The sequence below is a fragment of the Meriones unguiculatus genome, chromosome 14, assembly GCF_030254825.1.
Source record: "Meriones unguiculatus strain TT.TT164.6M chromosome 14, Bangor_MerUng_6.1, whole genome shotgun sequence".
In the NCBI taxonomy this organism is placed as follows: Eukaryota; Metazoa; Chordata; class Mammalia; order Rodentia; family Muridae; genus Meriones; species Meriones unguiculatus.
Genome location: NC_083361.1, coordinates 49,861,536 through 49,883,224, shown reverse-complemented (window position 1 = coordinate 49,883,224; position 21,689 = coordinate 49,861,536). Strand labels below are relative to the sequence as shown.

The following is a 21,689-nucleotide window of genomic DNA, read 5'->3' as shown; positions in this document are numbered from 1 at the left end:
TATTGCCAGGGGAGGCTGCTCCCTTGGGGAACAGGGTCCAGATTTGGTGTGTTTGTAGGTGCTCTCATTCTCTTGGGAATTTCCTACAGGCTGGAGTTGGAGCAAGCTGTGTGTTGGAGAGGGTGAGATTATTTGTTTGAAGTTAGAGATACTCAGAAAAGTGTGTAAAGGCCCTGGGGGGTAGCCAAGAGTCAGTGGGGCAATCCCTTCATACCTAGCCTTATCCAAATTTTGCCTGGAAGCCGAGGGGACCAACACCGTGCCCTCCTCCTGATGCGGCAGGGCAGGCTGGAGGGTTTGGGAGAGCAGGAGTGGTGAGAGGGCATGTGTGGTCTGACCATCCCTTCCTGTCTGCTAGGCCCCAGGTTTCCCTTTGCATCGGTCCCACTGTAATGGGGGCTTGTCCTTTGTGCTGTCTTCACAGTGTCTCCTTCCTTGGCCAGCGTGGGCCTACTGTAGAAGAAATGGGCCAGCATCATACCGTGAGCGCCGTTGGCACCTGATTTAGCCTCCAGCGAGGATGCTTGGTGCTGGTGACCTAGCTGCCTGCATCGGAGGACAAAGGTAAGCCACCCATGAATTCTGCCAGGTGCTCAGGATGGACGGTTCTTGGTGGAACTGCGAGGGCAGAGCAGGACGTGTCACTTCAGCCCAAGGAGGTCCAGGCCGGCCTCTGGATGCCCCCACGTGTAGAGCTTGGTGCCCTTGCTCCACGCTTCTGGTTGGGGAAGGCCGTGGAATTCCTCGCACTCACCAACACCCGCATTGTCCAGAGGAGCCCCGAAACTCTTTAAGCAAGGGCACTCCAGTGTGCTTGGATCGATGATGATTCCTAGTCAAACATTCCTTGGAAAAGCTGAACAAAATGAGTGAAAACTCAATACCACCGCTCTCATCGGGACTGAGGTCCGGCACCTTCGGGTCACCCACCTTCTCAGGGGGTCAGACACAGGCTGGGAATCCACTCCTCTGCTCTTCCCTTCCTCCACCTGGAGCCTCACTGCCTCCAGGAGGGCCGGTGCTTTCTCAACTCGGCTAGAAGGGTTTGACCTTTGGCAAGACAGGCCTCAGGGACATGCTGAGATGCTGCCTTTGGTGTGGAGGAGATGCGTTGCCCAGATCCTAGGAAGACAGGTGATAGCCGCCTTGTGTGCCCTGCAGGCACCTTGAAGCCTCTGGAGGCTTGTAGCAGTGGCCACAGAGCTGGGCTCAGTCTACTCTGAGAGTGGGGCCCTGAGTGTCACCATCCTAGAAGCCAGGAAGTGGCAGTGGTGCAGTGCTTCCATGCTGAGACAGCCCGGTGTCAAGCCTGCACATGCTATATGGGTCCTGTGACACAGTCTCCCAGGGCCTGAGGGAATGTGGTGACATTTGAGAGTAGGACCCCCATGTTGAGGGCAAAGAGTGAAAGTGTCTGTTGTTGTGTGCCTGACATTTTCTCAGGTCCCCTTCGTGGAAGGAGTTAGGGAGCCAAGACAGGGAGTGGAGCCCTGAGAGGCGGCTCTATATGTATTTATTTTTTTTTTTTTTTAAATTTCTGCCGCATTCACATTCTCCATGTATTCCAGGACTGATATCCCTCTTTTGAAGACAGATAGGTAACTGAGCCTTGTGGATCCGTGTATGAATTAGTTGATTGGAATCTGTGTTGGATGGCATCCTTGTGTGGTACCCTCTTTCCGGGGGGGTGGCTCTTTGAAACACATGATATCCTTGTAGGAAAGCTGTAGAATGAGGACATGGCGGGGATGTCCTCAGAGATCTAGGATGGAATGGCCTCTGTTTGCACAGGTCTTCTCAAAGTTAAAAATTTCACGTAGGGTGGCTTCCTTTACTTTATTTTGCTTTCTCTTGTGTGACTCAGGTATTCCTCGGTGTAGAAATTGCGGAATGGCTTCCCTGTGGGTGTGTAGTACGAGAGGCAGCTTCTGGGTCTTGGGCTGTCAATCAAGACTGGCTTGAGAACTCTACCCATGAGCAGGGACAAAAGGAATTGGACCTTCACTTAGAGGTGGCTTTGTTGGTAACTGCATTCCTGAAGGGTTTCAGCTCTCCAGGGTCATCGGAGCCTCAGTGGTTTACCACTGTGTGGGACCAGCAGGAAACTTTTGGGTTTGATAGAGTGCCTATGCCTGAAGGCACCTTTCCTGGTCCTTGGACCACAGGGATCCTGCTGAGTGAGAAAGGGATCGTGAATGACAGACAGAGCGACGGAGAGAGACTCAGACACAAAATTTACAGACATAGGTAGAGAAAGACATGCAAAGAGAGACAAAGTTGGTGTTCCTTTGGAATGTCCCTTGCATCCTGAGACCTACTGCAGAATCTTTAGTGACCGTTGAGTCCTGTCCTGTGTCTTGATATTGTTGTGTAGAACCACGAGGCCCGCTGAAAATGCAGAGGAGGACCTCCGTGGAGGCAGAGATGTGTCTGTGGGCATGGCTGGCTCATGGCTCGGGCCTGGCTTGAGTGCCAGGCCTCCATTGGAGTATTGCCAGGGGAGGCTGCTCCCTTGGGGTACAGGGTCCAGATTTGGTGTGTTTGTAGGTGCTCTCATACTCTTGGGAATTTCCTACAGGCTGGAGTTGGAGCAAGCTGTGTGTCGGAGAGGGTGAGATTATTTGTTTGAAGTTAGAGAGACTCAGAAAAGTGTGTAAAGGCCCTGGGGGGTAGCCAAGAGTCAGTGGGGCAATCCCTTCATACCTAGCCTTATCCAGATTTTGCCTGGAAGCCGAGGGGACCAACACCGTGCCCTCCTCCTGATGCGGCAGGGCAGGCTGGAGGGTTTGGGAGAGCAGGAGTGGTGAGAGGGCATGTGTGGTCTGACCATCCCTTCCTGTCTGCTAGGCCCCAGGTTTCCCTTTGCATCAGTCCCACTGTAATGGGGGCTTGTCCTTTGTGCTGTCTTCACAGTGTCTCCTTCCTTGGCCAGCTTGGGCCTACTGTAGAAGAAATGGGCCAGCATCATACCGTGAGCGCCGTTGGCACCTGATTTAGCCTCCAGCGAGGATGCTTGGTGCTGGTGACCTAGCTGCCTGCATCGGAGGACAAAGGTAAGCCACCCATGAATTCTGCCAGGTGCTCAGGTTGGTCGGTTCTTGGTGGAACTGCGAGGGCAGAGCAGGGCTTGTCACTTCAGCCACAGGAAGTACAGGCCATCCTCTGGATTCCCCCACGTGCAGAGCTTGGTGCCCTTGCTCCACGCTTCTGGTTGGGGAAGGCCGTGGAATTCCTCGCACTCACCAACACCCGCATTGTCCAGAGGAGCACCGAAACTCTTTATGCAAGGGCACTCCAGTGTGCTTGGATCGATGATGATTCCTAGTCAAACATTCCTTGGAAAAGCTGAACAAAATGAGTGAAAACTCAATACCACCTCTCTCATCGGGACTGAGGTCCGGCACCTTCGGGTCACCCACCTTCTCAGGGGGTCAGACACAGCCTGGGAATCCACTCCTCTGCTCTTCCCTTCCTCCACCTGGAGCCTCACTGCCTCCAGGAAGGCCGGTGCTTTCTCAACTCGGCTAGAAGGGTTTGTCCTTTGGCAAGACAGGCCTCAGGGACATGCTGAGATGCTGCCTTTGGTGTGGAGGAGATGCGTTGCCCAGATCCTAGGGAGATAGGTGATAGCCGCCTTGTGTGCCCTGCAGGCACCTTGAAGCCTCTGGAGGCTTGTAGCAGTGGCCACAGAGCTGGGCTCAGTCTACTCTGAGAGTGGGGCCCTGAGTGTCACCATCCTAGAAGCCAGGAAGTGGCAGTGGTGCAGTGCTTCCATGCTGAGACAGCCCGGTGTCAAGCCTGCACATGCTATATGGGTCCTGTGACACAGTCTCCCAGGGCCTGAGGGAATGTGGTGACATTATAGAGTAGGACCCCCATGTTGAGGGCAAAGAGTGAAAGTGTCTGTTGTTGTGTGCCTGACATTTTCTCAGGTCCCATTCGTGGAATGTGTTAGGGAGCCAAGACAGGGAGTGGAGCCCTGAGAGGCGGCTCTATATGTATTTATTTATTTTTTTTTAAGATTTCTTCCACTTTCACACTCTCCATGTATTCCAGGACTGATATCCCTCTTTTGAAGACAGATAGGTACCTGAGCCTTGTGGACCCGTGTATGAATTAGTTGATTGGAATCTGTGTTGGATGGCATCCTTGTGTGGTACCCTCATTCCGGGTGGGTGGCTCTTTGAAACACATGATATCCTTGTAGGAAAGCTGTAGAATGAGGACATGGTGGGGATGTCCTCAGAGATCTAGGATGGAATGGCCTCTGTTGGCACAGGTCTTCTCAAAGTTAAAAATTTCACGTAGGGGGGCTTCCTTTACTTTATTTTGCTTTCTCTTGTGTGACTCAGGTATTCCTCGGTGTAGAAATTGCGGAATGGCTTCCCTGTGGGTGTGTAGTACGAGAGGCAGCTTCTCGGTCTTGGGCTGTCAATCAAGACTGGCTTGAGAACTCTACCCATGAGCAGGGACAAAAGGAATTGGACTTTCACTTAGAGATGGCTTTTTTGGTAACTGCATTCCTGAAGGGTTTCAGCTCTCCAGTGTCATCGGAGCCTCAGTGGTTTACCACTGTGTGGGACCAGCAGGAAACTTTTGGGTTTGATAGAGTGCCTATGCCTGAAGGCACCTTTCCTGGTCCTTGGACCACAGGGATCCTGCTGAGTGAGAAAGGGATCGTGAATGACAGACAGAGCGACGGAGAGAGACTCAGACACAAAATTTACAGACATAGGTAGAGAAAGACATGCAAAGAGAGACAAAGTTGGTGTTCCTTTGGAATGTCCCTTGCATCCTGAGACCTACTGCAGAATCTTTAGTGACCGTTGAGTCCTGTCCTGTGTCTTGATATTGTTGTGTAGAACCACGAGGCCCGCTGAAAATGCAGAGGAGGACCTCCGTGGAGGCAGAGATGTGTCTGTGGGCATGGCTGGCTCATGGCTCGGGCCTGGCTTGAGTGCCAGGCCTCCATTGGTGTATTGCCAGGGGAGGCTGCTCCCTTGGGGAACAGGGTCCAGATTTGGTGTGTTTGTAGGTGCTCTCATTCTCTTGGGAATTTCCTACAGGCTGGAGTTGGAGCAAGCTGTGTGTTGGAGAGGGTGAGATTATTTGTTTGAAGGTAGAGAGACTCAGCAAAGTGTGTTAAGGCCCTGGGAGGTAGCCAATAGTCAGTGGGGCAATCCCTTCCTACCTAGCCTTATCCAGATTTTGCCTGGAAGGCGAGGGGACCAACACCGTGCCCTCCTCCTGATGCGGCAGGGCAGGCTGGAGGGTTTGGGAGAGCAGGAGTGGTGAGAGGGCATGTGTGGTCTGACCATCCCTTCCTGTCTGCTAGGCCCCAGGTTTCCCTTTGCATCGGTCCCACTGTAATGGGGGCTTGTCCTTTGTGCTGTCTTCACAGTGTCTCCTTCCTTGGCCAGCGTGGGCCTACTGTAGAAGAAATGGGCCAGCATCATAATGTGAGCGCCGTTGGCACCTGATTTAGCCTCCAGCGAGGATGCTTGGTGCTGGTGACCTAGCTGCCTGCATCGGAGGACAAAGGTAAGCCACCCATGAATTCTGCCAGGTGCTCAGGATGGACGGTTCTTGGTGGAACTGCGAGGGCAGAGCAGGACGTGTCACTTCAGCCCAAGGAGGTCCAGGCCGGCCTCTGGATGCCCCCACGTGTAGAGCTTGGTGCCCTTGCTCCACGCTTCTGGTTGGGGAAGGCCGTGGAATTCCTCGCACTCACCAACACCCGCATTGTCCAGAGGAGCCCCGAAACTCTTTATGCAAGGGCACTCCAGTGTGCTTGGATCGATGATGATTCCTAGTCAAACATTCCTTGGAAAAGCTGAACAAAATGAGTGAAAACTCAATACCACCTCTCTCATCAGGACTGAGGTCCGGCACCTTCGGGTCACCCACCTTCTCAGGGGGTCAGACACAGGCTGGGAATCCACTCCTCTGCTCTTCCCTTCCTCCACCTGGAGCCTCACTGCCTCCAGGAGGGCCGGTGCTTTCTCAACTCGGCTAGAAGGGTTTGTCCTTTGGCAAGACAGGCCTCAGGGACATGCTGAGATGCTGCCTTTGGTGTGGAGGAGATGCGTTGCCCAGATCCTAGGGAGATAGGTGATAGCCGCCTTGTGTGCCCTGCAGGCACCTTGAAGCCTCTGGAGGCTTGTAGCAGTGGCCACAGAGCTGGGCTCAGTCTACTCTGAGAGTGGGGCCCTGAGTGTCACCATCCTAGAAGCCAGGAAGTGGCAGTGGTGCAGTGCTTCCATGCTGAGACAGCCCGGTGTCAAGCCTGCACATGCTATATGGGTCCTGTGACACAGTCTCCCAGGGCCTGAGGGAATGTGGTGACATTTGAGAGTAGGACCCCCATGTTGAGGGCAAAGAGTGAAAGTGTCTGTTGTTGTGTGCCTGACATTTTCTCAGGTCCCCTTCGTGGAAGGAGTTAGGGAGCCAAGACAGGGAGTGGAGCCCTGAGAGGCGGCTCTATATGTATTTATTTATTTTTTTTTTAAGATTTCTGCCACTTTCACATTCTCCATGTATTCCAGGACTGATATCCCTCTTTTGAAGACAGATAGGTAACTGAGCCTTGTGGATCCGTGTATGAATTAGTTGATTGGAATCTGTGTTGGATGGCATCCTTGTGTGGTACCCTCATTCCGGGGGGGTGGCTCTTTGAAACACATGATATCCTTGTAGGAAAGCTGTAGAATGAGGACATGGTGGGGATGTCCTCAGAGATCTAGGATGGAATGGCCTCTGTTTGCACAGGTCTTCTCAAAGTTAAAAATTTCACGTAGGGTGGCTTCCTTTACTTTATTTTGCTTTCTCTTGTGTGACTCAGGTATTCCTCGGTGTAGAAATTGCGGAATGGCTTCCCTGTGGGTGTGTAGTATGAGAGGCAGCTTCTGGGTCTTGGGCTGTCAATTAAGACTGGCTTGAGAACTCTACCCATGAGCAGGGACAAAAGGAATTGGACTTTCACTTAGAGGTGGCTTTGTTGGTAACTGCATTCCTGAAGGGTTTCAGCTCTCCAGGGTCATCGGAGCCTCAGTGGTTTACCACTGTGTGCGACCAGCAGGAAACATTTGCTTTGATACAGTGCCTACGCCTGAAGGCACCTTTCCTGGTCCTTGGACCACAGGGATCCTGCTGAGTGAGAAAGGGATCGTGAATGACAGACAGAGCGACGGAGAGAGACTCAGACACAAAATTTACAGACATAGGTAGAGAAAGACATGCAAAGAGAGACAAAGTTGGTGTGCCTTTGGAATGTCCCTTGCATCCTGAGACCTACTGCAGAATCTTTAGTGACCGTTGAGTCCTGTCCTGTGTCTTGATATTGTTGTGTAGAACCACGAGGCCCGCTGAAAATGCAGAGGAGGACCTCCGTGGAGGCAGAGATGTGTCTGTGGGCATGGCTGGCTCATGGCTCGGGCCTGGCTTGAGTGCCAGGCCTCCATTGGAGTATTGCCAGGGGAGGCTGCTCCCTTGGGGAACAGGGTCCAGATTTGGTGTGTTTGTAGGTGCTCTCATTCTCTTGGGGATTTCCTACAGGCTGGAGTTGGAGCAAGCTGTGTGTTGGAGAGGGTGAGATTATTTGTTTGAAGGTAGAGAGACTCAGAAAAGTGTGTAAAGGCCCTGGGGGGTAGCCAAGAGTCAGTGGGGCAATCCCTTCCTACCTAGCCTTATCCAGATTTTGCCTGGAAGGCGAGGGGACCAACACCGTGCCCTCCTCCTGATGCGGCAGGGCAGGCTGGAGGGTTTGGGAGAGCAGGAGTGGTGAGAGGGCATGTGTGGTCTGACCATCCCTTCCTGTCTGCTAGGCCCCAGGTTTCCCTTTGCATCGGTCCCACTGTAATGGGGGCTTGTCCTTTGTGCTGTCTTCACAGTGTCTCCTTCCTTGGCCAGCGTGGGCCTACTGTAGAAGAAATGGGCCAGCATCATACCGTGAGCGCCGTTGGCACCTGATTTAGCCTCCAGCGAGGATGCTTGGTGCTGGTGACCTAGCTGCCTGCATCGGAGGACAAAGGTAAGCCACCCATGAATTCTGCCAGGTGCTCAGGATGGACGGTTCTTGGTGGAACTGCGAGGGCAGAGCAGGACGTGTCACTTCAGCCCAAGGAGGTCCAGGCCGGCCTCTGGATGCCCCCACGTGCAGAGCTTGGTGCCCTTGCTCCACGCTTCTGGTTGGGGAAGGCCGTGGAATTCCTCGCACTCACCAACACCCGCATTGTCCAGAGGAGCCCCGAAACTCTTTATGCAAGGGCACTCCAGTGTGCTTGGATCGATGATGATTCCTAGTCAAACATTCCTTGGAAAAGCTGAACAAAATGAGTGAAAACTCAATACCACCTCTCTCATCGGGACTGAGGTCCGGCACCTTCGGGTCACCCACCTTCTCAGGGGGTCAGACACAGGCTGGGAATCCACTCCTCTGCTCTTCCCTTCCTCCACCTGGAGCCTCACTGCCTCCAGGAGGGCCGGTGCTTTCTCAACTCGGCTAGAAGGGTTTGTCCTTTGGCAAGACAGGCCTCAGGGACATGCTGAGATGCTGCCTTTGGTGTGGAGGAGATGCGTTGCTCAGATCCTAGGGAGATAGGTGATAGCCGCCTTGTGTGCCCTGCAGGCACCTTGAAGCCTCTGGAGGCTTGTAGCAGTGGCCACAGAGCTGGGCTCAGTCTACTCTGAGAGTGGGGCCCTGAGTGTCACCATCCTAGAAGCCAGGAAGTGGCAGTGGTGCAGTGCTTCCATGCTGAGACAGCCCGGTGTCAAGCCTGCACATGCTATATGGGTCCTGTGACACAGTCTCCCAGGGCCTGAGGGAATGTGGTGACATTTGAGAGTAGGACCCCCATGTTGAGGGCAAAGAGTGAAAGTGTCTGTTGTTGTGTGCCTGACATTTTCTCAGGTCCCCTTCGTGGAAGGAGTTAGGGAGCCAAGACAGGGAGTGGAGCCCTGAGAGGCGGCTCTATATGTATTTGTTTATTTTTTTTTTTAAGATTTCTGCCACTTTCACATTCTCCATGTATTCCAGGACTGATATCCCTCTTTTGAAGACAGATAGGTAACTGAGCCTTGTGGATCCGTGTATGAATTAGTTGATTGGAATCTGTGTTGGATGGCATCCTTGTGTGGTACCCTCATTCCGGGGGGGTGGCTCTTTGAAACACATGATATCCTTGTAGGAAAGCTGTAGAATGAGGACATGGTGGGGATGTCCTCAGAGATCTAGGATGGAATGGCCTCTGTTTGCACAGGTCTTCTCAAAGTTAAAAATTTCACGTAGGGTGGCTTCCTTTACTTTATTTTGCTTTCTCTTGTGTGACTCAGGTATTCCTCGGTGTAGAAATTGCGGAATGGCTTCCCTGTGGGTGTGTAGTACGAGAGGCAGCTTCTGGGTCTTGGGCTGTCAATTAAGACTGGCTTGAGAACTCTACCCATGAGCAGGGACAAAAGGAATTGGACTTTCACTTAGAGGTGGCTTTGTTGGTAACTGCATTCCTGAAGGGTTTCAGCTCTCCAAGGTCATCGGAGCCTCAGTGGTTTACCACTGTGTGCGACCAGCAGGAAACATTTGCTTTGATACAGTGCCTACGCCTGAAGGCACCTTTCCTGGTCCTTGGACCACAGGGATCCTGCTGAGTGAGATAGGGATCGTGAATGACAGACAGAGCGACGGAGAGAGACTCAGACACAAAATTTACAGACATAGTTAGAGAAAGACATGCAAAGAGAGACAAAGTTGGTGTGCCTTTGGAATGTCCCTTGCATCCTGAGACCTACTGCAGAATCTTTAGTGACCGTTGAGTCCTGTCCTGTGTCTTGATATTGTTGTGTAGAACCACGAGGCCCGCTGAAAATGCAGAGGAGGACCTCCGTGGAGGCAGAGATGTGTCTGTGGGCATGGCTGGCTCATGGCTCGGGCCTGGCTTGAGTGCCAGGCCTCCATTGGAGTATTGCCAGGGGAGGCTGCTCCCTTGGGGAACAGGGTCCAGATTTGGTGTGTTTGTAGGTGCTCTCATTCTCTTGGGAATTTCCTACAGGCTGGAGTTGGAGCAAGCTGTGTGTTGGAGAGGGTGAGATTATTTGTTTGAAGGTAGAGAGACTCAGAAAAGTGTGTAAAGGCCCTGGGGGGTAGCCAAGAGTCAGTGGGGCAATCCCTTCCTACCTAGCCTTATCCAGATTTTGCCTGGAAGGCGAGGGGACCAACACCGTGCCCTCCTCCTGATGCGGCAGGGCAGGCTGGAGGGTTTGGGAGAGCAGGAGTGGTGAGAGGGCATGTGTGGTCTGACCATCCCTTCCTGTCTGCTAGGCCCCAGGTTTCCCTTTGCATCGGTCCCACTGTAATGGGGGCTTGTCCTTTGTGCTGTCTTCACAGTGTCTCCTTCCTTGGCCAGCGTGGGCCTACTGTAGAAGAAATGGGCCAGCATCATACCGTGAGCGCCGTTGGCACCTGATTTAGCCTCCAGCGAGGATGCTTGGTGCTGGTGACCTAGCTGCCTGCATCGGAGGACAAAGGTAAGCCACCCATGAATTCTGCCAGGTGCTCAGGATGGACGGTTCTTGGTGGAACTGCGAGGGCAGAGCAGGACGTGTCACTTCAGCCCAAGGAGGTCCAGGCCGGCCTCTGGATGCCCCCACGTGCAGAGCTTGGTGCCCTTGCTCCACGCTTCTGGTTGGGGAAGGCCGTGGAATTCCTCGCACTCACCAACACCCGCATTGTCCAGAGGAGCCCCGAAACTCTTTATGCAAGGGCACTCCAGTGTGCTTGGATCGATGATGATTCCTAGTCAAACATTCCTTGGAAAAGCTGAACAAAATGAGTGAAAACTCAATACCACCTCTCTCATCGGGACTGAGGTCCGGCACCTTCGGGTCACCCACCTTCTCAGGGGGTCAGACACAGGCTGGGAATCCACTCCTCTGCTCTTCCCTTCCTCCACCTGGAGCCTCACTGCCTCCAGGAGGGCCGGTGCTTTCTCAACTCGGCTAGAAGGGTTTGTCCTTTGGCAAGACAGGCCTCAGGGACATGCTGAGATGCTGCCTTTGGTGTGGAGGAGATGCGTTGCCCAGATCCTAGGGAGATAGGTGATAGCCGCCTTGTGTGCCCTGCAGGCACCTTGAAGCCTCTGGAGGCTTGTAGCAGTGGCCACAGAGCTGGGCTCAGTCTACTCTGAGAGTGGGGCCCTGAGTGTCACCATCCTAGAAGCCAGGAAGTGGCAGTGGTGCAGTGCTTCCATGCTGAGACAGCCCGGTGTCAAGCCTGCACATGCTATATGGGTCCTGTGACACAGTCTCCCAGGGCCTGAGGGAATGTGGTGACATTTGAGAGTAGGACCCCCATGTTGAGGGCAAAGAGTGAAAGTGTCTGTTGTTGTGTGCCTGACATTTTCTCAGGTCCCCTTCGTGGAAGGAGTTAGGGAGCCAAGACAGGGAGTGGAGCCCTGAGAGGCGGCTCTATATGTATTTATTTATTTTTTTTTTTTAAGATTTCTGCCACTTTCACATTCTCCATGTATTCCAGGACTGATATCCCTCTTTTGAAGACAGATAGGTAACTGAGCCTTGTGGATCCGTGTATGAATTAGTTGATTGGAATCTGTGTTGGATGGCATCCTTGTGTGGTACCCTCATTCCGGGGGGGTGGCTCTTTGAAACACATGATATCCTTGTAGGAAAGCTGTAGAATGAGGACATGGTGGGGATGTCCTCAGAGATCTAGGATGGAATGGCCTCTGTTTGCACAGGTCTTCTCAAAGTTAAAAATTTCACGTAGGGTGGCTTCCTTTACTTTATTTTGCTTTCTCTTGTGTGACTCAGGTATTCCTCGGTGTAGAAATTGCGGAATGGCTTCCCTGTGGGTGTGTAGTACGAGAGGCAGCTTCTGGGTCTTGGGCTGTCAATCAAGACTGGCTTGAGAACTCTACCCATGAGCAGGGACAAAAGGAATTGGACTTTCACTTAGAGGTGGCTTTGTTGGTAACTGCATTCCTGAAGGGTTTCAGCTCTCCAGGGTCATCCGAGCCTCAGTGGTTTACCACTGTGTGCGACCAGCAGGAAACATTTGCTTTGATACAGTGCCTACGCCTGAAGGCACCTTTCCTGGTCCTTGGACCACAGGGATCCTGCTGAGTGAGAAAGGGATCGTGAATGACAGACAGAGCGACGGAGAGAGACTCAGACACAAAATTTACAGACATAGGTAGAGAAAGACATGCAAAGAGAGACAAAGTTGGTGTGCCTTTGGAATGTCCCTTGCATCCTGAGACCTACTGCAGAATCTTTAGTGACCGTTGAGTCCTGTCCTGTGTCTTGATATTGTTGTGTAGAACCACGAGGCCCGCTGAAAATGCAGAGGAGGACCTCCGTGGAGGCAGAGATGTGTCTGTGGGCATGGCTGGCTCATGGCTCGGGCCTGGCTTGAGTGCCAGGCCTCCATTGGAGTATTGCCAGGGGAGGCTGCTCCCTTGGGGAACAGGGTCCAGATTTGGTGTGTTTGTAGGTGCTCTCATTCTCTTGGGAATTTCCTACAGGCTGGAGTTGGAGCAAGCTGTGTGTTGGAGAGGGTGAGATTATTTGTTTGAAGGTAGAGAGACTCAGAAAAGTGTGTAAAGGCCCTGGGGGGTAGCCAAGAGTCAGTGGGGCAATCCCTTCCTACCTAGCCTTATCCAGATTTTGCCTGGAAGGCGAGGGGACCAACACCGTGCCCTCCTCCTGATGCGGCAGGGCAGGCTGGAGGGTTTGGGAGAGCAGGAGTGGTGAGAGGGCATGTGTGGTCTGACCATCCCTTCCTGTCTGCTAGGCCCCAGGTTTCCCTTTGCATCGGTCCCACTGTAATGGGGGCTTGTCCTTTGTGCTGTCTTCACAGTGTCTCCTTCCTTGGCCAGCGTGGGCCTACTGTAGAAGAAATGGGCCAGCATCATACCGTGAGCGCCGTTGGCACCTGATTTAGCCTCCAGCGAGGATGCTTGGTGCTGGTGACCTAGCTGCCTGCATCGGAGGACAAAGGTAAGCCACCCATGAATTCTGCCAGGTGCTCAGGATGGACGGTTCTTGGTGGAACTGCGAGGGCAGAGCAGGACGTGTCACTTCAGCCCAAGGAGGTCCAGGCCGGCCTCTGGATGCCCCCACGTGCAGAGCTTGGTGCCCTTGCTCCACGCTTCTGGTTGGGGAAGGCCGTGGAATTCCTCGCACTCACCAACACCCGCATTGTCCAGAGGAGCCCCGAAACTCTTTATGCAAGGGCACTCCAGTGTGCTTGGATCGATGATGATTCCTAGTCAAACATTCCTTGGAAAAGCTGAACAAAATGAGTGAAAACTCAATACCACCTCTCTCATCGGGACTGAGGTCCGGCACCTTCGGGTCACCCACCTTCTCAGGGGGTCAGACACAGGCTGGGAATCCACTCCTCTGCTCTTCCCTTCCTCCACCTGGAGCCTCACTGCCTCCAGGAGGGCCGGTGCTTTCTCAACTCGGCTAGAAGGGTTTGTCCTTTGGCAAGACAGGCCTCAGGGACATGCTGAGATGCTGCCTTTGGTGTGGAGGAGATGCGTTGCCCAGATCCTAGGGAGATAGGTGATAGCCGCCTTGTGTGCCCTGCAGGCACCTTGAAGCCTCTGGAGGCTTGTAGCAGTGGCCACAGAGCTGGGCTCAGTCTACTCTGAGAGTGGGGCCCTGAGTGTCACCATCCTAGAAGCCAGGAAGTGGCAGTGGTGCAGTGCTTCCATGCTGAGACAGCCCGGTGTCAAGCCTGCACATGCTATATGGGTCCTGTGACACAGTCTCCCAGGGCCTGAGGGAATGTGGTGACATTTGAGAGTAGGACCCCCATGTTGAGGGCAAAGAGTGAAAGTGTCTGTTGTTGTGTGCCTGACATTTTCTCAGGTCCCCTTCGTGGAAGGAGTTAGGGAGCCAAGACAGGGAGTGGAGCCCTGAGAGGCGGCTCTATATGTATTTATTTATTTTTTTTTTTAAGATTTCTGCCACTTTCACATTCTCCATGTATTCCAGGACTGATATCCCTCTTTTGAAGACAGATAGGTAACTGAGCCTTGTGGATCCGTGTATGAATTAGTTGATTGGAATCTGTGTTGGATGGCATCCTTGTGTGGTACCCTCATTCCGGGGGGGTGGCTCTTTGAAACACATGATATCCTTGTAGGAAAGCTGTAGAATGAGGACATGGTGGGGATGTCCTCAGAGATCTAGGATGGAATGGCCTCTGTTTGCACAGGTCTTCTCAAAGTTAAAAATTTCACGTAGGGTGGCTTCCTTTACTTTATTTTGCTTTCTCTTGTGTGACTCAGGTATTCCTCGGTGTAGAAATTGCGGAATGGCTTCCCTGTGGGTGTGTAGTACGAGAGGCAGCTTCTGGGTCTTGGGCTGTCAATTAAGACTGGCTTGAGAACTCTACCCATGAGCAGGGACAAAAGGAATTGGACTTTCACTTAGAGGTGGCTTTGTTGGTAACTGCATTCCTGAAGGGTTTCAGCTCTCCAGGGTCATCGGAGCCTCAGTGGTTTACCACTGTGTGCGACCAGCAGGAAACATTTGCTTTGATACAGTGCCTACGCCTGAAGGCACCTTTCCTGGTCCTTGGACCACAGGGATCCTGCTGAGTGAGAAAGGGATCGTGAATGACAGACAGAGCGACGGAGAGAGACTCAGACACAAAATTTACAGACATAGGTAGAGAAAGACATGCAAAGAGAGACAAAGTTGGTGTGCCTTTGGAATGTCCCTTGCATCCTGAGACCTACTGCAGAATCTTTAGTGACCGTTGAGTCCTGTCCTGTGTCTTGATATTGTTGTGTAGAACCACGAGGCCCGCTGAAAATGCAGAGGAGGACCTCCGTGGAGGCAGAGATGTGTCTGTGGGCATGGCTGGCTCATGGCTCGGGCCTGGCTTGAGTGCCAGGCCTCCATTGGAGTATTGCCAGGGGAGGCTGCTCCCTTGGGGAACAGGGTCCAGATTTGGTGTGTTTGTAGGTGCTCTCATTCTCTTGGGAATTTCCTACAGGCTGGAGTTGGAGCAAGCTGTGTGTTGGAGAGGGTGAGATTATTTGTTTGAAGGTAGAGAGACTCAGAAAAGTGTGTAAAGGCCCTGGGGGGTAGCCAAGAGTCAGTGGGGCAATCCCTTCCTACCTAGCCTTATCCAGATTTTGCCTGGAAGGCGAGGGGACCAACACCGTGCCCTCCTCCTGATGCGGCAGGGCAGGCTGGAGGGTTTGGGAGAGCAGGAGTGGTGAGAGGGCATGTGTGGTCTGACCATCCCTTCCTGTCTACTAGGCCCCAGGTTTCCCTTTGCATCGGTCCCACTGTAATGGGGGCTTGTCCTTTGTGCTGTCTTCACAGTGTCTCCTTCCTTGGCCAGCGTGGGCCTACTGTAGAAGAAATGGGCCAGCATCATACCGTGAGCGCCGTTGGCACCTGATTTAGCCTCCAGCGAGGATGCTTGGTGCTGGTGCCCTAGCTGCCTGCATCGGAGGACAAAGGTAAGCCACCCATGAATTCTGCCAGGTGCTCAGGATGGACGGTTCTTGGTGGAACTGCGAGGGCAGAGCAGGACGTGTCACTTCAGCCCAAGGAGGTCCAGGCCGGCCTCTGGATGCCCCCACGTGCAGAGCTTGGTGCCCTTGCTCCACGCTTCTGGTTGGGGAAGGCCGTGGAATTCCTCGCACTCACCAACACCCGCATTTTCCAGAGGAGCCCCGAAACTCTTTATGCAAGGGCACTCCAGTGTGCTTGGATCGATGATGATTCCTAGTCAAACATTCCTTGGAAAAGCTGAACAAAATGAGTGAAAACTCAATACCACCTCTCTCATCGGGACTGAGGTCCGGCACCTTCGGGTCACCCACCTTCTCAGGGGGTCAGACACAGGCTGGGAATCCACTCCTCTGCTCTTCCCTTCCTCCACCTGGAGCCTCACTGCCTCCAGGAGGGCCGGTGCTTTCTCAACTCGGCTAGAAGGGTTTGTCCTTTGGCAAGACAGGCCTCAGGGACATGCTGAGATGCTGCCTTTGGTGTGGAGGAGATGCGTTGCCCAGATCCTAGGGAGATAGGTGATAGCCGCCTTGTGTGCCCTGCAGGCACCTTGAAGCCTCTGGAGGCTTGTAGCAGTGGCCACAGAGCTGGGCTCAGTCTACTCTGAGAGTGGGGCCCTGAGTGTCACCATCCTAGAAGCCAGGAAGTGGCAGTGGTGCAGTGCTTCCATGCTGAGACAGCCCGGTGTCAAGCCTGCACATGCTATATGGGTCCTGTGACACAGTCTCCCAGGGCCTGAGGGAATGTGGTGACATTTGAGAGTAGGACCCCCATGTTGAGGGCAAAGAGTGAAAGTGTCTGTTGTTGTGTGCCTGACATTTTCTCAGGTCCCCTTCGTGGAAGGAGTTAGGGAGCCAAGACAGGGAGTGGAGCCCTGAGAGGCGGCTCTATATGTATTTATTTATTTTTTTTTTTAAGATTTCTGCCACTTTCACATTCTCCATGTATTCCAGGACTGATATCCCTCTTTTGAAGACAGATAGGTAACTGAGCCTTGTGGATCCGTGTATGAATTAGTTGATTGGAATCTGTGTTGGATGGCATCCTTGTGTGGTACCCTCATTCCGGGGGGGTGGCTCTTTGAAACACATGATATCCTTGTAGGAAAGCTGTAGAATGAGGACATGGTGGGGATGTCCTCAGAGATCTAGGATGGAATGGCCTCTGTTTGCACAGGTCTTCTCAAAGTTAAAAATTTCACGTAGGGTGGCTTCCTTTACTTTATTTTGCTTTCTCTTGTGTGACTCAGGTATTCCTCGGTGTAGAAATTGCGGAATGGCTTCCCTGTGGGTGTGTAGTACGAGAGGCAGCTTCTGGGTCTTGGGCTGTCAATCAAGACTGGCTTGAGAACTCTACCCATGAGCAGGGACAAAAGGAATTGGACTTTCACTTAGAGGTGGCTTTGTTGGTAACTGCATTCCTGAAGGGTTTCAGCTCTCCAGGGTCATCCGAGCCTCAGTGGTTTACCACTGTGTGCGACCAGCAGGAAACATTTGCTTTGATACAGTGCCTACGCCTGAAGGCACCTTTCCTGGTCCTTGGACCACAGGGATCCTGCTGAGTGAGAAAGGGATCGTGAATGACAGACAGAGCGACGGAGAGAGACTCAGACACAAAATTTACAGACATAGGTAGAGAAAGACATGCAAAGAGAGACAAAGTTGGTGTGCCTTTGGAATGTCCCTTGCATCCTGAGACCTACTGCAGAATCTTTAGTGACCGTTGAGTCCTGTCCTGTGTCTTGATATTGTTGTGTAGAACCACGAGGCCCGCTGAAAATGCAGAGGAGGACCTCCGTGGAGGCAGAGATGTGTCTGTGGGCATGGCTGGCTCATGGCTCGGGCCTGGCTTGAGTGCCAGGCCTCCATTGGAGTATTGCCAGGGGAGGCTGCTCCCTTGGGGAACAGGGTCCAGATTTGGTGTGTTTGTAGGTGCTCTCATTCTCTTGGGAATTTCCTACAGGCTGGAGTTGGAGCAAGCTGTGTGTTGGAGAGGGTGAGATTATTTGTTTGAAGGTAGAGAGACTCAGAAAAGTGTGTAAAGGCCCTGGGGGGTAGCCAAGAGTCAGTGGGGCAATCCCTTCCTACCTAGCCTTATCCAGATTTTGCCTGGAAGGCGAGGGGACCAACACCGTGCCCTCCTCCTGATGCGGCAGGGCAGGCTGGAGGGTTTGGGAGAGCAGGAGTGGTGAGAGGGCATGTGTGGTCTGACCATCCCTTCCTGTCTGCTAGGCCCCAGGTTTCCCTTTGCATCGGTCCCACTGTAATGGGGGCTTGTCCTTTGTGCTGTCTTCACAGTGTCTCCTTCCTTGGCCAGCGTGGGCCTACTGTAGAAGAAATGGGCCAGCATCATACCGTGAGCGCCGTTGGCACCTGATTTAGCCTCCAGCGAGGATGCTTGGTGCTGGTGACCTAGCTGCCTGCATCGGAGGACAAAGGTAAGCCACCCATGAATTCTGCCAGGTGCTCAGGATGGACGGTTCTTGGTGGAACTGCGAGGGCAGAGCAGGACGTGTCACTTCAGCCCAAGGAGGTCCAGGCCGGCCTCTGGATGCCCCCACGTGCAGAGCTTGGTGCCCTTGCTCCACGCTTCTGGTTGGGGAAGGCCGTGGAATTCCTCGCACTCACCAACACCCGCATTGTCCAGAGGAGCCCCGAAACTCTTTATGCAAGGGCACTCCAGTGTGCTTGGATCGATGATGATTCCTAGTCAAACATTCCTTGGAAAAGCTGAACAAAATGAGTGAAAACTCAATACCACCTCTCTCATCGGGACTGAGGTCCGGCACCTTCGGGTCACCCACCTTCTCAGGGGGTCAGACACAGGCTGGGAATCCACTCCTCTGCTCTTCCCTTCCTCCACCTGGAGCCTCACTGCCTCCAGGAGGGCCGGTGCTTTCTCAACTCGGCTAGAAGGGTTTGTCCTTTGGCAAGACAGGCCTCAGGGACATGCTGAGATGCTGCCTTTGGTGTGGAGGAGATGCGTTGCCCAGATCCTAGGGAGATAGGTGATAGCCGCCTTGTGTGCCCTGCAGGCACCTTGAAGCCTCTGGAGGCTTGTAGCAGTGGCCACAGAGCTGGGCTCAGTCTACTCTGAGAGTGGGGCCCTGAGTGTCACCATCCTAGAAGCCAGGAAGTGGCAGTGGTGCAGTGCTTCCATGCTGAGACAGCCCGGTGTCAAGCCTGCACATGCTATATGGGTCCTGTGACACAGTCTCCCAGGGCCTGAGGGAATGTGGTGACATTTGAGAGTAGGACCCCCATGTTGAGGGCAAAGAGTGAAAGTGTCTGTTGTTGTGTGCCTGACATTTTCTCAGGTCCCCTTCGTGGAAGGAGTTAGGGAGCCAAGACAGGGAGTGGAGCCCTGAGAGGCGGCTCTATATGTATTTATTTATTTTTTTTTTTAAGATTTCTGCCACTTTCACATTCTCCATGTATTCCAGGACTGATATCCCTCTTTTGAAGACAGATAGGTAACTGAGCCTTGTGGATCCGTGTATGAATTAGTTGATTGGAATCTGTGTTGGATGGCATCCTTGTGTGGTACCCTCATTCCGGGGGGGTGGCTCTTTGAAACACATGATATCCTTGTAGGAAAGCTGTAGAATGAGGACATGGTGGGGATGTCCTCAGAGATCTAGGATGGAATGGCCTCTGTTTGCACAGGTCTTCTCAAAGTTAAAAATTTCACGTAGGGTGGCTTCCTTTACTTTATTTTGCTTTCTCTTGTGTGACTCAGGTATTCCTCGGTGTAGAAATTGCGGAATGGCTTCCCTGTGGGTGTGTAGTACGAGAGGCAGCTTCTGGGTCTTGGGCTGTCAATCAAGACTGGCTTGAGAACTCTACCCATGAGCAGGGACAAAAGGAATTGGACTTTCACTTAGAGGTGGCTTTGTTGGTAACTGCATTCCTGAAGGGTTTCAGCTCTCCAGGGTCATCCGAGCCTCAGTGGTTTACCACTGTGTGCGACCAGCAGGAAACATTTGCTTTGATACAGTGCCTACGCCTGAAGGCACCTTTCCTGGTCCTTGGACCACAGGGATCCTGCTGAGTGAGAAAGGGATCGTGAATGACAGACAGAGCGACGGAGAGAGACTCAGACACAAAATTTACAGACATAGGTAGAGAAAGACATGCAAAGAGAGACAAAGTTGGTGTGCCTTTGGAATGTCCCTTGCATCCTGAGACCTACTGCAGAATCTTTAGTGACCGTTGAGTCCTGTCCTGTGTCTTGATATTGTTGTGTAGAACCACGAGGCCCGCTGAAAATGCAGAGGAGGACCTCCGTGGAGGCAGAGATGTGTCTGTGGGCATGGCTGGCTCATGGCTCGGGCCTGGCTTGAGTGCCAGGCCTCCATTGGAGTATTGCCAGGGGAGGCTGCTCCCTTGGGGAACAGGGTCCAGATTTGGTGTGTTTGTAGGTGCTCTCATTCTCTTGGGAATTTCCTACAGGCTGGAATTGGAGCAAGCTGTGTGTTGGAGAGGGTGAGATTATTTGTTTGAAGGTAGAGAGACTCAGAAAAGTGTGTAAAGGCCCTGGGGGGTAGCCAAGAGTCATTGGGGCAATCCCTTCCTACCTAGCCTTATCCAGATTTTGCCTGGAAGGCGAGGGGACCAACACCGTGCCCTCCTCCTGATGCGGCAGGGCAGGCTGGAGGGTTTGGGAGAGCAGGAGTGGTGAGAGGGCATGTGTGGTCTGACCATCCCTTCCTGTCTGCTAGGCCCCAGGTTTCCCTTTGCATCGGTCCCACTGTAATGGGGGCTTGTCCTTTGTGCTGTCTTCACAGTGTCTCCTTCCTTGGCCAGCGTGGGCCTACTGTAGAAGAAATGGGCCAGCATCATACCGTGAGCGCCGTTGGCACCTGATTTAGCCTCCAGCGAGGATGCTTGGTGCTGGTGACCTAGCTGCCTGCATCGGAGGACAAAGGTAAGCCACCCATGAATTCTGCCAGGTGCTCAGGATGGACGGTTCTTGGTGGAACTGCGAGGGCAGAGCAGGACGTGTCACTTCAGCCCAAGGAGGTCCAGGCCGGCCTCTGGATGCCCCCACGTGCAGAGCTTGGTGCCCTTGCTCCACGCTTCTGGTTGGGGAAGGCCGTGGAATTCCTCGCACTCACCAACACCCGCATTGTCCAGAGGAGCCCCGAAACTCTTTATGCAAGGGCACTCCAGTGTGCTTGGATCGATGATGATTCCTAGTCAAACATTCCTTGGAAAAGCTGAACAAAATGAGTGAAAACTCAATACCACCTCTCTCATCGGGACTGAGGTCCGGCACCTTCGGGTCACCCACCTTCTCAGGGGGTCAGACACAGGCTGGGAATCCACTCCTCTGCTCTTCCCTTCCTCCACCTGGAGCCTCACTGCCTCCAGGAGGGCCGGTGCTTTCTCAACTCGGCTAGAAGGGTTTGTCCTTTGGCAAGACAGGCCTCAGGGACATGCTGAGATGCTGCCTTTGGTGTGGAGGAGATGCGTTGCCCAGATCCTAGGGAGATAGGTGATAGCCGCCTTGTGTGCCCTGCAGGCACCTTGAAGCCTCTGGAGGCTTGTAGCAGTGGCCACAGAGCTGGGCTCAGTCTACTCTGAGAGTGGGGCCCTGAGTGTCACCATCCTAGAAGCCAGGAAGTGGCAGTGGTGCAGTGCTTCCATGCTGAGACAGCCCGGTGTCAAGCCTGCACATGCTATATGGGTCCTGTGACACAGTCTCCCAGGGCCTGAGGGAATGTGGTGACATTTGAGAGTAGGACCCCCATGTTGAGGGCAAAGAGTGAAAGTGTCTGTTGTTGTGTGCCTGACATTTTCTCAGGTCCCCTTCGTGGAAGGAGTTAGGGAGCCAAGACAGGGAGTGGAGCCCTGAGAGGCGGCTCTATATGTATTTATTTATTTTTTTTTTTTAAGATTTCTGCCACTTTCACATTCTCCATGTATTCCAGGACTGATATCCCTCTTTTGAAGACAGATAGGTAACTGAGCCTTGTGGATCCGTGTATGAATTAGTTGATTGGAATCTGTGTTGGATGGCATCCTTGTGTGGTACCCTCATTCCGGGGGGGTGGCTCTTTGAAACACATGATATCCTTGTAGGAAAGCTGTAGAATGAGGACATGGTGGGGATGTCCTCAGAGATCTAGGATGGAATGG

The 21,689-nt window shown here is 53.1% G+C and overlaps 9 non-coding genes across 9 annotated transcripts; all 9 read left to right on the top strand.

Annotated features, from left to right (window-relative positions):
• The first annotated feature begins 816 nt into the window (after positions 1–816).
• On the top strand, positions 817–910 carry LOC132647529 (small nucleolar RNA SNORD116). The gene has a single exon (XR_009585894.1). It is a non-coding gene; the product is annotated as a small nucleolar RNA SNORD116 (small nucleolar RNA).
• A 2,395-nt stretch (positions 911–3,305) lies between these two features.
• LOC132647495 (small nucleolar RNA SNORD116) lies at positions 3,306–3,399 on the top strand. The gene has a single exon (XR_009585861.1). It is a non-coding gene; the product is annotated as a small nucleolar RNA SNORD116 (small nucleolar RNA).
• Positions 3,400–5,793: 2,394 nt separating this feature from the next.
• On the top strand, positions 5,794–5,887 carry LOC132647530 (small nucleolar RNA SNORD116). The gene has a single exon (XR_009585895.1). It is a non-coding gene; the product is annotated as a small nucleolar RNA SNORD116 (small nucleolar RNA).
• Positions 5,888–8,281: 2,394 nt separating this feature from the next.
• LOC132647494 (small nucleolar RNA SNORD116) lies at positions 8,282–8,375 on the top strand. The gene has a single exon (XR_009585860.1). It is a non-coding gene; the product is annotated as a small nucleolar RNA SNORD116 (small nucleolar RNA).
• Positions 8,376–10,770: 2,395 nt separating this feature from the next.
• On the top strand, positions 10,771–10,864 carry LOC132647493 (small nucleolar RNA SNORD116). Its single transcript, XR_009585859.1, has one exon. It is a non-coding gene; the product is annotated as a small nucleolar RNA SNORD116 (small nucleolar RNA).
• Positions 10,865–13,260: 2,396 nt separating this feature from the next.
• Positions 13,261–13,354, top strand: LOC132647492 (small nucleolar RNA SNORD116). The gene has a single exon (XR_009585858.1). It is a non-coding gene; the product is annotated as a small nucleolar RNA SNORD116 (small nucleolar RNA).
• A 2,395-nt stretch (positions 13,355–15,749) lies between these two features.
• Positions 15,750–15,843, top strand: LOC132647491 (small nucleolar RNA SNORD116). The gene has a single exon (XR_009585857.1). It is a non-coding gene; the product is annotated as a small nucleolar RNA SNORD116 (small nucleolar RNA).
• Positions 15,844–18,238: 2,395 nt separating this feature from the next.
• On the top strand, positions 18,239–18,332 carry LOC132647490 (small nucleolar RNA SNORD116). The gene has a single exon (XR_009585856.1). It is a non-coding gene; the product is annotated as a small nucleolar RNA SNORD116 (small nucleolar RNA).
• Positions 18,333–20,727: 2,395 nt separating this feature from the next.
• Positions 20,728–20,821, top strand: LOC132647489 (small nucleolar RNA SNORD116). Its single transcript, XR_009585855.1, has one exon. It is a non-coding gene; the product is annotated as a small nucleolar RNA SNORD116 (small nucleolar RNA).
• Positions 20,822–21,689: the final 868 nt, after the last annotated feature.